The sequence below is a fragment of the Platalea leucorodia genome (genome assembly GCF_965183815.1).
Source record: "Platalea leucorodia genome assembly, chromosome: W".
In the NCBI taxonomy this organism is placed as follows: domain Eukaryota; kingdom Metazoa; phylum Chordata; class Aves; order Pelecaniformes; family Threskiornithidae; genus Platalea; species Platalea leucorodia.
In genome coordinates, this window is record NC_138859.1 from 31,647,763 (window position 1) to 31,660,293 (window position 12,531).

The following is a 12,531-nucleotide window of genomic DNA, read 5'->3' on the forward strand; positions in this document are numbered from 1 at the left end:
CACTCACTGTTTGTCTTCATTTTGCCTTTGAAGAAGTGTAATCCCCAAAAGACCTACTGGACCTGCTGGCCCAGGGTGCTGGACAAACTTCCTTATAAGAGCCCTGGTCATTATATAAAAGAAACACAGCAACAACTTTGCATTCCTTTGCAAATACAACCCCAGGCCATGCTCTGGCCAGATAAACTGTGTCCCAGTGTCCAGAGCTCCTGGTGTGAAATTGCTGGGGGCAGGAACGCTTCCCAAAAAGTGGAAGGAAAACCATTCCCAGCTCCAGATATGCTGGGGAGAAGGAGCTAAGGGGTTTTAGTATCTGATAAGAACTGCCTTGCACGGTGCGTGGCTGCACAGACACACAGCCCCTTCTCACCAGCTTCTCCTGCCCTGCTCCTCCCCAGTCCACCCACAGAGCTCAGGGCTGTGTCCACCAAATGACAGCTCAAATTCTCACCTTCCCTCACCCTACAAAATCACCAGCCTGTTGAGAACGGCAGGAGATGGCTAATTTTACACTGTCTGGGGAGAGAAGACAAGGGTCTGAGTCCTCTTTGCTATGCAAAGGGGGAGATCAAAGCTGTTGTTGACATGGTCGGTATTGCAGGTAAGGAAGGCAGCATCCAGACATCCAGGGCTGTGAGCATCTGTATCTCGCATGCCTGGTAGCTGAAGCGTCTGCAAGATCTAAGGGAGGATCTGGTATTTACATGTCTGCGTGCGTGTCTGTGTGGGAGTAGGGTTTGTATATATTATAAGGAGATACTGCAGATGGAAACAACACAGTTTGGTGTCTAAGGCCTGGTTCAAAGTCCATTAAAATCAACAGGAGTCATTCCATTTACTGTGATGGGCTTTGGCCACATCTCTCCTTGCCCCTCCCTAACATGCCTATGAGCTCAAGGCTGCTCCCTGCTGCATATCCTCAATTAAACCCTGCAAGCAATGGGGCTTCCCATGTTCACCACGGTGGCTGTTTCATAGGGAATCACTGGAGATGCCCAGGGTTCTCACCCTGCAGATACTTAGAAGCAAGTGTTGCTCATTCATCACTCCTTGCTCATTGTTTGATTTGGTTTTGTAAATTGGCTCCACCAGGTTTTTTTTCCATCTTTTGTGTTGCTTTTGAACACACTCCAGAATCAGATGAGGTCAAAGTGGAACAAACAGAAAGTGAAGGGTTGAGCCATCAAAGCGGATTGAGATCTGCCACAGACAGTAAGGTAATGTTCTGCATGAACGTGCAGGAGATGTGTTCAGAGATAATGTACTTGTATAGATAGATAGAGATTTTTTTTAATTCCAGGGTGTTATCAGATCTGGAAAAATGCTGAACAAGTGGGTCGCTGCAGTATCAGTCTATTGCTACACCATGAAGGGGGAGCTGTATTCCCTAACATACACACTGTAATTGCACAGCCTCTGCAAATAATTAACTGAGCCTAACCAGACTCTTTTCCCTGCATTAAATCTGTATTATCAGTTCACTCCAAAAATTAATTTTCACTCTCAGACCCACACCCCTTTATTATAATAGATAATGTGAAATTCTCTCCCAAATAATTTGGTGGGAATACTAGGAAGAAAGGTGTTTCAGCCTGTTTGGGTAGAAGAGAAAGTCTGGGGAAGACAGAAATTACAAGAACATTCAGTCCCCACGCTGCAAGTTAAAAGCTGATCACATATATATTCATGTGTACATACGTAGGCATAGTCATCTCACTACTGCCACACATTATGGTCTGGTTTCAGCAGCCAAGGCTTTCCATAGTGCTTTCTGCCACAGCACTGAACTAGGAGATAAAACTGCATTGCTTCATCACTGTAACTCCATGTCCAAAACACTGCACACTTGCACTGTGAGCCAGGGCTATTAAGGATAGACACAATCATGAACTTTGCTTAGTAATCCTGTAGTCTGCTCCAAAAACGGGCCACTCATTTGGGAATGGATGCGTAGTGAAACATTGAAGTTTGCTAACACCCCTCCTACACTCTATACCCCAGCATCTCCCAGAGCTCCCACTGCTTTATCCTTTTGCCCACGGCCCATACTACCTCCCAGGTATGGCAATGCTGCCTGATGTGCTGTTTTTCTTCAATGCCTTTGTGTGGGAGCATCCTGAGGAGACCCATTAGGGTAGGCTGTGGCTGGAGCAGAATAGCCAGGTGATGGTGAATGTGGAAGAGGGGAGGCTATACCAGCTACGGGTGTAGCTTTGCCAACAGAAGGGAAATAGGCATTGGGCTAAAGCTTCCCATTATTTGGACTCCCAGCAGTCTGTCACCATAGAAAACTGCCTATTTTATGAAATTAAACCTTCCTAAGTTAAATATTTATTCCAGATAATCATGAAACCTAAGATAGAATGGGAGAGTATCTGGTAAGACAAGAAGAACAATCACAAGGAGAAAGGCTCTTGCCAGAGGCAGTTTGCTTGTAGCAAAGGGTTGCTGACTCTTCTCTGAAATGGAGACTACTTCAGGGCTGCCCAGAGGCCACAAGAAGCCCTCTGAGCTGAGGGACTCCTCCTACCATGGACAAATAGGATACAAGGGAGGGGAAAAAGGGGCAAGCTACCTCTCTAATCCGAGTGAACCTCTCAGGAACTCACCTCCAGTCCTTTTCAGAGCCTGGAAAAGTGGCTTTGAAACTTATCACTTATCCTGAGATAGTAGATGTAGACTCTAAGGCTGTCTTGAGAGCTCCCATTGCCTATCCAGTGTATGGGCACCTCATGCAGTCTCCCCTGGTCCCAGTGTGGACAAAGCACTCGGAGAACGTAACATGAACCCAACCACAATTGAACCTATGAAGCTTTAAGTCAGAGTAAATCAATGAGGAAACAAAAGAAGTGTAAGTACTGTCTTTATTCTGTGAAATTATAAAAGAAGAAGAGCTAATCTGAAAACAAACTCCACACACAGGAGAAGCCACAGCAAACAGGACTCGGTGCAAACCACTGCTGTAGCTTGTCATGGGCTTTACTTAACCCAGTACTAGAGAGAGTCAGAAAAGTACCTTCCCCAAGATGAATCCTGACAGGACAGGGAGGAAGAAGGTGTCTGGAGGGGCAAACCCAGAACTCACTCTGGCCAAAGCAGAAGCTGGTTTGCATTGGAACCGCCTTAACTTTATGTCCATCATCCCCAGATTGTTTTTTCCATCTCCTACAATACTGCATTCAGAAATGGTGGTGCAACCCTTCATGGCGGCTTTCAGAGACAGTCCACCTACACAGGAGAGGAAGTACATGCCATGCATCAGGGGAACCAGTCTCCATAGCTATTCCCTCCCTGGCCAATGAGGTCCCCATTTCCACCCCAAGAACTGGCCATTCCTTACGTCCAGTTGGCTCCAAACCCACCAACCCATTCCTGTCTGTTCCCATCCCCTGAATGAATTTGAAGCAGCAAGATCACCTTGGTTGACTTGAAATACAAAGGGTTTAGGGTTTGTCTTCTCTTTCTTTCTGCTGAATAAAGATGATTTTTTTAAAATCTAAACATTTTAAATTTAAAAATTGAAAAGCTTTTAAATAGTTTTCTTTCTCTCATTTCAAGATTCTTCTGTTCAAGCCTTGCCTAGCTTCCTAAAGAAACCAGGACTGTGTGACAGTACTCCAGGTGTTCATTGTCTCCTCCTCTCTCTGGCCCTCTCATGGCATTTGAATTGGATGACTCACTCTCAGCCAAATTTGACATGGGGGTGAGAAGTCTCAAAGACATTACAGGCTGAGCCATTTATTCGGCCAAGTCCATTCTCTAAGGCCTTACAGGATTTAGCCAAACCAATAAAGAAACCTGCTCGCATGCCCACTGAGGGAGAGCCTGAAACCTGAACTTGTCCTTTACCAACACTGGAGCATCTACCTGAGAAGGTGCTAGGTGCCTAACTCCCCATTCAGATATTCTTGCTCCTGTTGCTTGCTTTTGTTCACACTGTTTGTGTTTCTCTGCTGCATAGGCTATAGAGGTCTGGAATATTCTGCTGGATATTCTTATCTCAAATACAAATAACATATAAGGGCATTTCATTAGTTCCTCATCTTCCTTTGCTCCCCTACACTGCTGTTTCCTCTGCACAGCTCATCATCACACCGCACAGGTCTCCTCTATTTACAGTGGCCAATCAATCAAGGCAAGACAAGTTAGGAGCATTTTGTGTTTCAGTGCTACACTGAATTAATTGCACCACTCTATTTCCATTGCTATGACTAAGAAAATGCTTGTTTTCCTTCATGTTGTCTCTGTGAAACACCTTCTAATTCAGGGTTTGGACAACATAGCTATAAAGTGTATAGAAAAGACCTTCAGGCATCATATCATCACCTGGCAATATTATCAACTCAGAGAAGCTTCAACCATAACCATACACAAGATAATTTTTTTCCAGTCTGCTTCTACAGCAGGTGCCACTGCCCTTAATTTCCATGTTATTTTTCCTGCCTGCTGGAGCACAGGTGGGACTGCCATGAAACATGGAAGTCTCTTTACCTGTGGCAGGGGAGGAAAGGGGAGTGACCAGGGAGCTTGCTGTCTACTTTCCTCTCTCTAATTACAGCTCCTGAGGTGGGAAAAAGATTTCTGTAGGAGAGCGTTACGTGCTGCTGGTGACTCCAGCTGTTCAAAGGCTGGAGTTCCCTCACAGGGAAGATCTTTGAATACCCCAAAGGCTCAGCTGCAGCGTTCATGGGGAGGGACCTGTCCCTGGCTCTCTAGGAGCAGAGGCATCACTACAACAAACAGTGTCTCATCCCCAGAGGCCGGTGTCATCTCATGAGAAAGCCAATGGCTCTGTATTAGTTTCACCTGAACCTCCACTAAGTAGGCAATGGGCTTAGCTCCAGATTCATCCTCATGCATCCTAGCTAGGGCCAGCAGGTTCAGGGTCTTGATCAGATTTATTACATGCCCATGTATCAGATTGCTTCAGGAGTCCAGTTCTGTTCTTGACCTCAGTTATGCCATGCTATGAGGAATCCCAACAGTTATCTGTGCATGATGGGGAAGGAGGAAGAAAAAAAACCACCACTGCCCTTTTATCAGCTTTAAGCATGTTCCCTTTCAGTTCCGTGTCTCTTCCTCTTTTTTTCCTTCACGTTTTTTGCCCATTTTTATTTCTCTGTGATGCTTCATCTTAGACTAGTTTCACCCATTTAACCAAAAAGATGAAAGACAGACCCAAATAAAAAGCAGTTACCAGAATTCACTAACCCAGCAAGGTCAACACACTGGGTTTCAGATCCAGCGCAGTTTACAATTTCGTTACCACACTGAAAGGAGTCCACGCTGTAGCAGGCGGGACACTGGTATCCATTATCCATGTTGTCCTCTGGTGGCACTGGAAGGAAAGAGATGGGCTGTAATTAGTTTTAATGAGGGAAGGAGAGGAATGAGCTAGGTGATGGCTTAGCCTGGAAAGCCTCACCTCAGGTCGGGGCAGACAGAGAGGAGACAGGGTGTAAGGAAAAAGGGAGCTTACGTGAGACAGAGATTGTTCGACAGTTGTCGCCCGTACAGCAAGCCAAGTGGCTCCTTTCTTTTACCTTCCCGTAGTTCATGGTGATAGGGCAAAGCTAGCAGATGTTGGATGACAGGCAGGACTTAATGGACGAAGGGATTACAGTTCCCCCTGTAATGAAGTGGAAGGCAGCACCAAGTCATTAACCACAAGGTAACTCCCTTCCCCTCCCATTAGTTCCTACAGCAGCAACTGCTAAGCAGCCATCCTGGGTCTTGAGAAGGGTCTGGGGACAGCGGAGCCACCCCAAAAGCAGCACCAGTGATCCTGGTGATCCCCTCAGAGGAACAAGGGTGCCATTACATCCTAGACACTAGTGAGGAATTTCTCCTTCTCCACGTTGTACTTAAAGGAAGGAGGAGAGCACGACTCCTCACAGCCAGCTGGCCTTGTTGCAGATGTTCACCTTAGCCAGAATGCCCCAGCCACAGAGCTTATGGGGTGACCCACGCTTCTTCATGCACAGTCCACAGAGCACAGAGTCTATCGCAGCCACAAGCATCCTGACACAGGCAAGTCTAGTCTTTCCCATGAACCAAACCCAAAAGGTGCAACAGGGGGGCAGATCAGTTACATTGCAGTCTACTGAGGCCCCATCAGCGCTGTGAGGAGGAAAGGTGGCTTTGCACAAGCAGAGGGAAGACATACACTGGAGCTGCCAGCACCAAAGCTGGTAGGATATGAGATAACCTCCAGTCTAAAAGCCAACAGTCGCATTACTGAAGCTGGGCGATGACTGAGGCCGTGCCACTAACACAACTGAGTGTGCAGTTGTGTCAGGGCTCAGCACCCATCTTTGGCTTATCAACCATGGGAACATGGTGATAGCTCAGCCCTGGTGGTGCCACCAGGCTGCTTGGTGTCCCCTTCCCTGCTCGAGGAGGGGAGTCAGATGCAGGCCAGTTTCTCCCTCCACCCATGGCCAGTGCACCCTCAGTGCTAGATGCCAACAGCCTTGTGTCCCTCACGGTCCAGCCTCTCGACCCAACTACTCACCTTAGCCAGAATTAAAAGCCAATGCCTCCTCCCAGTATGCTGCCTAGGTCCTCCCCTCCACAACTAAGAACCAAGCCCTCCCAGTAGGAAACTGCTGCTTGAGATAGAGGAATAAAGAGCTTTTCTCATCCCAGACCATCCTGAACTCTGGGTCCTCTATCAGTGAAAAGGAAAATGAACAGCTTATCCAAGGACTCACCATAAGGCCAGTGAAGGGCCTCCCCAGAAGGAAGGTCCCTGGGGAAAGAAGGACACGTTCCTGGGTAGCAGTCATGAGGGATCTCACTTCCCCTTTCATCGATGTTTTGCTTCAGCATTTTATCAGCACTTTTCACATTCCTCTTCCTTTATTTTCCCTGTTTCATTGCTCAATTTGTGGGTTCTTTTTTCTTATTTCTATTATTATTTATTCTAATATGAACTTGAATTTGGGCAAATGAGAGGAAGCCATTTTGGGATAGCATTTTACATTTTAACCACCAACACTCAGCCAGCTTCCCTTGTCTCCTGTATGATGATGTTTGCTTGATTTTCCTGGAGTTGCTAAGGAAAGCATCCCCATCCGTCCTGGCAGGCATTCAGGTGTCCCTGGATTCCCAGGCCCCAAATCCTCTCTTTGCAGTGAACAGGGGCACCTAAAGGTCTGGGGATCAAGGATCTTAGAAAGGAATAAAGTGTTTATCAACAGAGGACAAACAGCATGTCTTCCCTGACACACACTCATTGGGACCCAAGGGTCCAGCATGTAGATTAAGAGGTCCGGGGCATGTGTCAGTTCCCTAAACCCAGGTGCCATCTAAGGCACCTTGCAGTGGCTGTGACATCTACATGGGGTGGCAGGTATGACACGACCTCCAAGACACCAGTGCTCTTCTGGAGCAGAGCTGAAGGACAGCTGAAATGACATATAATGTCTAAAATGTCACACGACCCTGGACGTGAGCAAAATAAATGAGCCCCTAAGTTTGTGGTAAATGGTGGCTGGAGATCGATTCAGCCAACCAAAGGTCTGTCTGCCTCAGAGTAACCTGAATCACTCCTGTGACTGTCCCAGCTGTATCACCAGTGACCACCGCGGGAGCTTGCTTAGACAGCCAGTTCACATTGTAAATGCCTACACCTTCATCTGCATGTTGGCTCATAGCACCAAAGATCCCCTGAGACCGGTCACTCCTCTGCAGTGCAAATCCCCCTGGATGAGAGGTTCCTATGGCTCAGACGGCAGGAATGGCCCCACGCATGGAGCACCCATTCCCAGACCACTTCCATGTCTCACAGCCCCACATGTCCCAGTGGAAAACTCACCTGGGTCCAGGAAAGCCAGGAAGAAGCTGAGGCCAAGGGACACTTCCATGCTGATGGGATATAAGCACAAGAAGCTGCCAAGTGTTATTGAACACAGCACTTTGTGCCACAAGGGCTTTATAAACTGGAGGGAAGGGTATGCAGCCTGTGAGGAAAGACTGGCTTTCCTGGGGTCTATCAGGTATGTCTCTGGTGCAGACTTTGTTTGAACAACATTCAGCCTCTGCCATACATATGAATGACGGAGAAGAAACCATTTGAACAGCCCTGTTGTGCTCTCACCATTAGGCTCAAAGAAGCAAAGTGTAGCAAGAGCCAGCCAGGAATTTTCCTCTTAGCAGAGTTTTTGCTGGCTGGTTTCCCATCTGCCTTCCCATCAGACAGTCAGGAGCTCTCATACCCTGAGTACAGCAGCAAAGCAGGGAGCTTCCTCTCCAAGCTGGCATGCAGCTTCTGTTTGCAAAATAATTGCCAATGCACACCTTGGAGCAGGCTCAGTCAAGGGTTCTTGGGGTTGAATATGTCAGAGCTGCAAAGCGGATCCTCCAGCATGCAGGTTTTGATATAAAACACTTGGAAGTTGATAAGAAAGTCTGTGGGTCTGCAGACACAGAAAGGGAGATGGGTGGATGTGGCTGTCTCTGGTGATTTTAATTTCATGCCCTTTCATTTAAGATGATTACTGAAGTGCCTGGGGGATTTTCCCTGAATGACATGACTGCACTAGCCCCACTGAGTTATATTGAACTCACCTGTTTCCCACCTCTCATGGAGGGAGGGTGTGAAACTGCAGCCTTTTCATGTGCATTTTGAGATGAAACCAAGCATAGCAAGGAGGAGCCATAATCCGCAGCAATAAGACTTATGAGAGAAGGTGGAAACAATAAAGGTGCTCAGGGGACACCCAGTCATATCACATATATCTGCAAAAACAAGGGCTGGATAGGAAAAATTATCACAGGAGGCTTACATGAGGCATTGGGGGAATTTTCTAACTGTGACATTAGTGAAGCTGATTGCCTAGGAAGGTGTGGATCCTCCATCCTGGGTGGCTTGGAAAAACAGGCTAGACAAATACTTATTAGGGAATTATTTAAGTTGATAGGATCCTGCTCCAGGGCTGAGAGATGGATTAGATGCTCTCTCTCAAGATCCTTTCTAAATTGGTTCCTATACTTTAATTTCTTGGTGCGCATGAAGTGCCTGTCTTCTGTAGCATGTCCGTGTTTCCAGAAGCAGAGGAGGGCGATAATACGATAGTCACACTCTACAGGGAGGTGAGGCAGAGGCTGGGGAGGTGAGAGAAATTTGTGAGGCGAGAAAAGTTAGAAATCCAAACCTGAAAATAGAATTGGCAGGAAGGTGAGAAGAGGGGGATATGTTCAAAAGAAAGATGTTCAGCAGAAGAAAGATGCCCGTCTAGGCTAAAGCATGGACAAAAATCATATGTGAATTTGTCATGCAGGTTTGTGGCAGAAAATGCCAGTGGATTTCATAGAATCATAGAATCATTTAGGTTGGAAAAGACCCTTAAGATCATCAAGTTCAACCGTTAACCTATCACTACCAAGTCCACCACTAAACCATGTCCTTAAGCACCACATCTACACATCTTTTAAATACCTCCAGGGATAGGGACTCAATTGCTTCCCTGGGCAGCCTGTTCCAGTGTTTGACAACCCTTTCTGTGAAGAAGTTTTTCCTAATATCCAACCTAAACCTCCCCTGGTGCAACTTGAGCTGTTTTCTCTCGTCCTAAGAGCCCAAACATAAAGATATGTCATTAAAGCATGAAGCTAATGAATTAGGTTTACATCACAGCTGAAGAACCCAGGTCAGAAAGCTCTGGAAAAAGTAAGAAAAGTGGCAAAGGTGTGACAAAGAAAGGAAAATATAGAAAGGGCTGGGGGTGCACAGCTTGTGTAGGAGATGCCGGGGAAAAGCCTTATACAGACTTAACTGGGGTTGAAATGGAAGGAGGTGCTCAAGGAAGAATGACAATGATGGCTTTAAGAAAGAAGTGAGATCAGAGCTAAGGATAAACCCTCCGATGGTGAGATCAGCTGGGGCTGGGATGAGCACCCTGTTCCTGTGATGAAACACTTGAGAACTAGTCAGAAGGACAGAGTGTGCCTGGGTCGAGGGCGAAGCCAACACAGCCCTGGGACTGGGCAAGTGCACCGCAGCTGCCAGCCCTCATCCCTCACAGTTACTGCAGCTCCAAGGGATGGCAGCACCATGAAGAAAGCTCCCCTCTCAGCAGCTGGGAAGCCAGCAAAGCACTTTCTTGCAATGGCTGACAAAAACAAGAACCCAGGCAGAAGCCTTTGCAATGCTCAGCTCATAGGCACAGCTCACATTGGCAATCTAAATCCAATTTATGTGTCTCACTAAATGCCTCATTTGCAGATATCCTGGTCTGCAGACACCCTTTGAGGAAATGGCCATATTTATTTGAGATTCACTGGAGGTCACTAACTCTGTGAAACCACATCTGACTCAGGAAGCCCAACACTGAAGTAGCTGAGGCTGGCAGAGTAGCATGGATACAGGAATATCATACATGTTTGCTCTGTTCCTCCTCTTCCTCAGGGCTCCGCTTACATCCACTGTTTTGTGGTTTGGGTTTGGTTTTTTTTTTTTTTCCAGGCTCTTACCCCCAGCAGAGCATGGATACTGCATCCTGTAGCCAACTCTAGGGAAAAGCATCTCTTGAGTAAGGGTCAGCCACCCACCAGCTGCAGCAGCAGCTCGATGGGGTTGGGGTGGCTGAAGAGGAGCAGAGCAGCCCCCATTGTGCCTGCTGCCACTGCTTGTAGCTGAGCAGAGAGGGGGAGCAGGTGAGGCTCAAATCAAAGCAGAGACCTGAGGAAGAATATGGTCACATGCATGCTCCAGGTCATGGATGATATAGTCAGATGCACATCACCATGTCAGGTTGAAGCCCTGTACACAGGGTCCTTGCATGGCCTGGGTGCTCATCTGGGTCCAGAGGGTCACCCAGGCTGGTGGCAACCACAGCAGTACTGTCTCCCACTGTCCCCACGTTACCAGGACACAGCTCCAGAACCAGGCTGGAGGGGCCATCATGCCATAATAGCCATCTTTAACCACAACGTGCCTCTTTTTCTTCTTCTATTAGAGGACAGTCCTGACACTTAAGCCTCACTAGGCTCACATTTGGGCTACACTAACACAGGACTGCCTGTGGCTGCAGGACCCTGTACACTCCTAACAGCTCTAACACCACCAGTAAGAGAGAACAAGTCTAACAGCGTCCCAAAAGCCCAGGCATAGCTTCTGTGGGAGCAATAGAGCAAAGGTATGTCCCTTATCTCCCTTTACCCACAGTGCAAGAGGACAGAGCCACAACATGTTGGGACATTTCAACAGTGAAGTCATCCACAGCCCATAAAAAAGCTGTAGAAGAAGAATCAACCCACCCATTTTCTGAGCTGATTCCTTGTTCTCCAGAACAGAGATTGACAAAACCTGCCAATCTGGTTAACCAGGCAAGGAAACATAAGACAGAAACCCTAACCCCACCATGCAGGGATTAGCATACCTGTCCCAAAGGGTGAAAGCAGGAGGAGTCTTACTGCTTGCTTGCTGGCTACAGGCTGAAGAAGCTTTTGATGGTCATTTGTTTCAGCTGTGATTGCACAAATTAATAAACCAGCCAGGTGGTGGGAGGTCAGTATAAATCTAATTGCCACTCTTGATTAGGATCTTTCCAACAGCCCACAAGGCCCCTCCTCAGCTATGTTCCCATTGCAGTGCTTCACCACCTAACCCCAGGCCAGAGAGGAAGGGATTTATTGTCTCTCCCCACCTATTGCTGATTTGGGCTCAGTGCTTGAAACAGGAGCTGGGGGGGAGGACTGGTGGCACCCAGATAGTTCAAAGGAGCAAAGCTATCCCTGCTGCCTACATGGGAGCTCACAGTCCTGAGGGTTTGTCAGCAAGGAAGTTAGTGAGTGCCTGGAAGAGCAGCATGCCTGTAATAGGGTGCTAATTGACACACATTAATTTCCTGTGAGGACTCCTCCATGCACAGCTGTGTATTTACCTTGAAAGTGATGCTGCTGTTACTAATGGAGCACCAGCAATGCAGCAAGGGGGAACCACACCCCAAAATGGAGCTCAGGCAGAGACTTACAGGGGGCTGTGATAGCAATGGGCTCCACTGGGGTAAAGGGGGGTCTCCAACAGTGTGGTGCCACTGCTGGCTCCAAGGTAGCTACACTGAGCCCTATCCTTGCTCCTGTCCCCAGCCATGGGCTCCCTCCTACCTCCAGCCAGTGCTGGACCTGCCCTGCCTGAAAACACCCTTAAGGGGTTAGTTTCCAGCCAGGTCAGTCCCTTCAGGGGAGAGCTCCTGTCGGCAAAGGTTTTGGGAAGAGAAGCTGAAGGCTGGAAATAATGTAAATGTAATAACATAAAACTGCTGTTTAAATGTTTTCTTCTGTGGCTAAAAAAGATGGTATTTAACATGTTATCACACATATACAACACCACCATAGTGAAAATACAATCAAATAACTGACTATTATCAAATTATGTAACTTCATTTTTCAAGAGATCAAGACATTTAAAGGGATGTTTTATTTTACCTTTGATCCTACACCATTTATGGCAATGATGACATTAACACTGATGAATTTTTGGTACCTTGGCCAGCATATACCTTTTCAATTGAAATAATTGCCAGG

General features: G+C 47.2%; 1 pseudogene across 1 annotated transcript; it reads right to left on the minus strand.

Moving 5' to 3' along the window:
* Positions 1-3,004: 3,004 nt before the first annotated feature.
* LOC309601923 (phospholipase A2 inhibitor gamma subunit B-like) lies at positions 3,005-7,868 on the minus strand (annotated as a pseudogene). Its single transcript has 4 exons — positions 7,820-7,868; positions 5,480-5,629; positions 5,198-5,338; positions 3,005-3,228 (listed from the first exon to the last, which is right to left on the minus strand). The product of its transcript is annotated as a phospholipase A2 inhibitor gamma subunit B-like (transcript).
* Between the last annotated feature and the right edge of the window lie 4,663 nt (positions 7,869-12,531).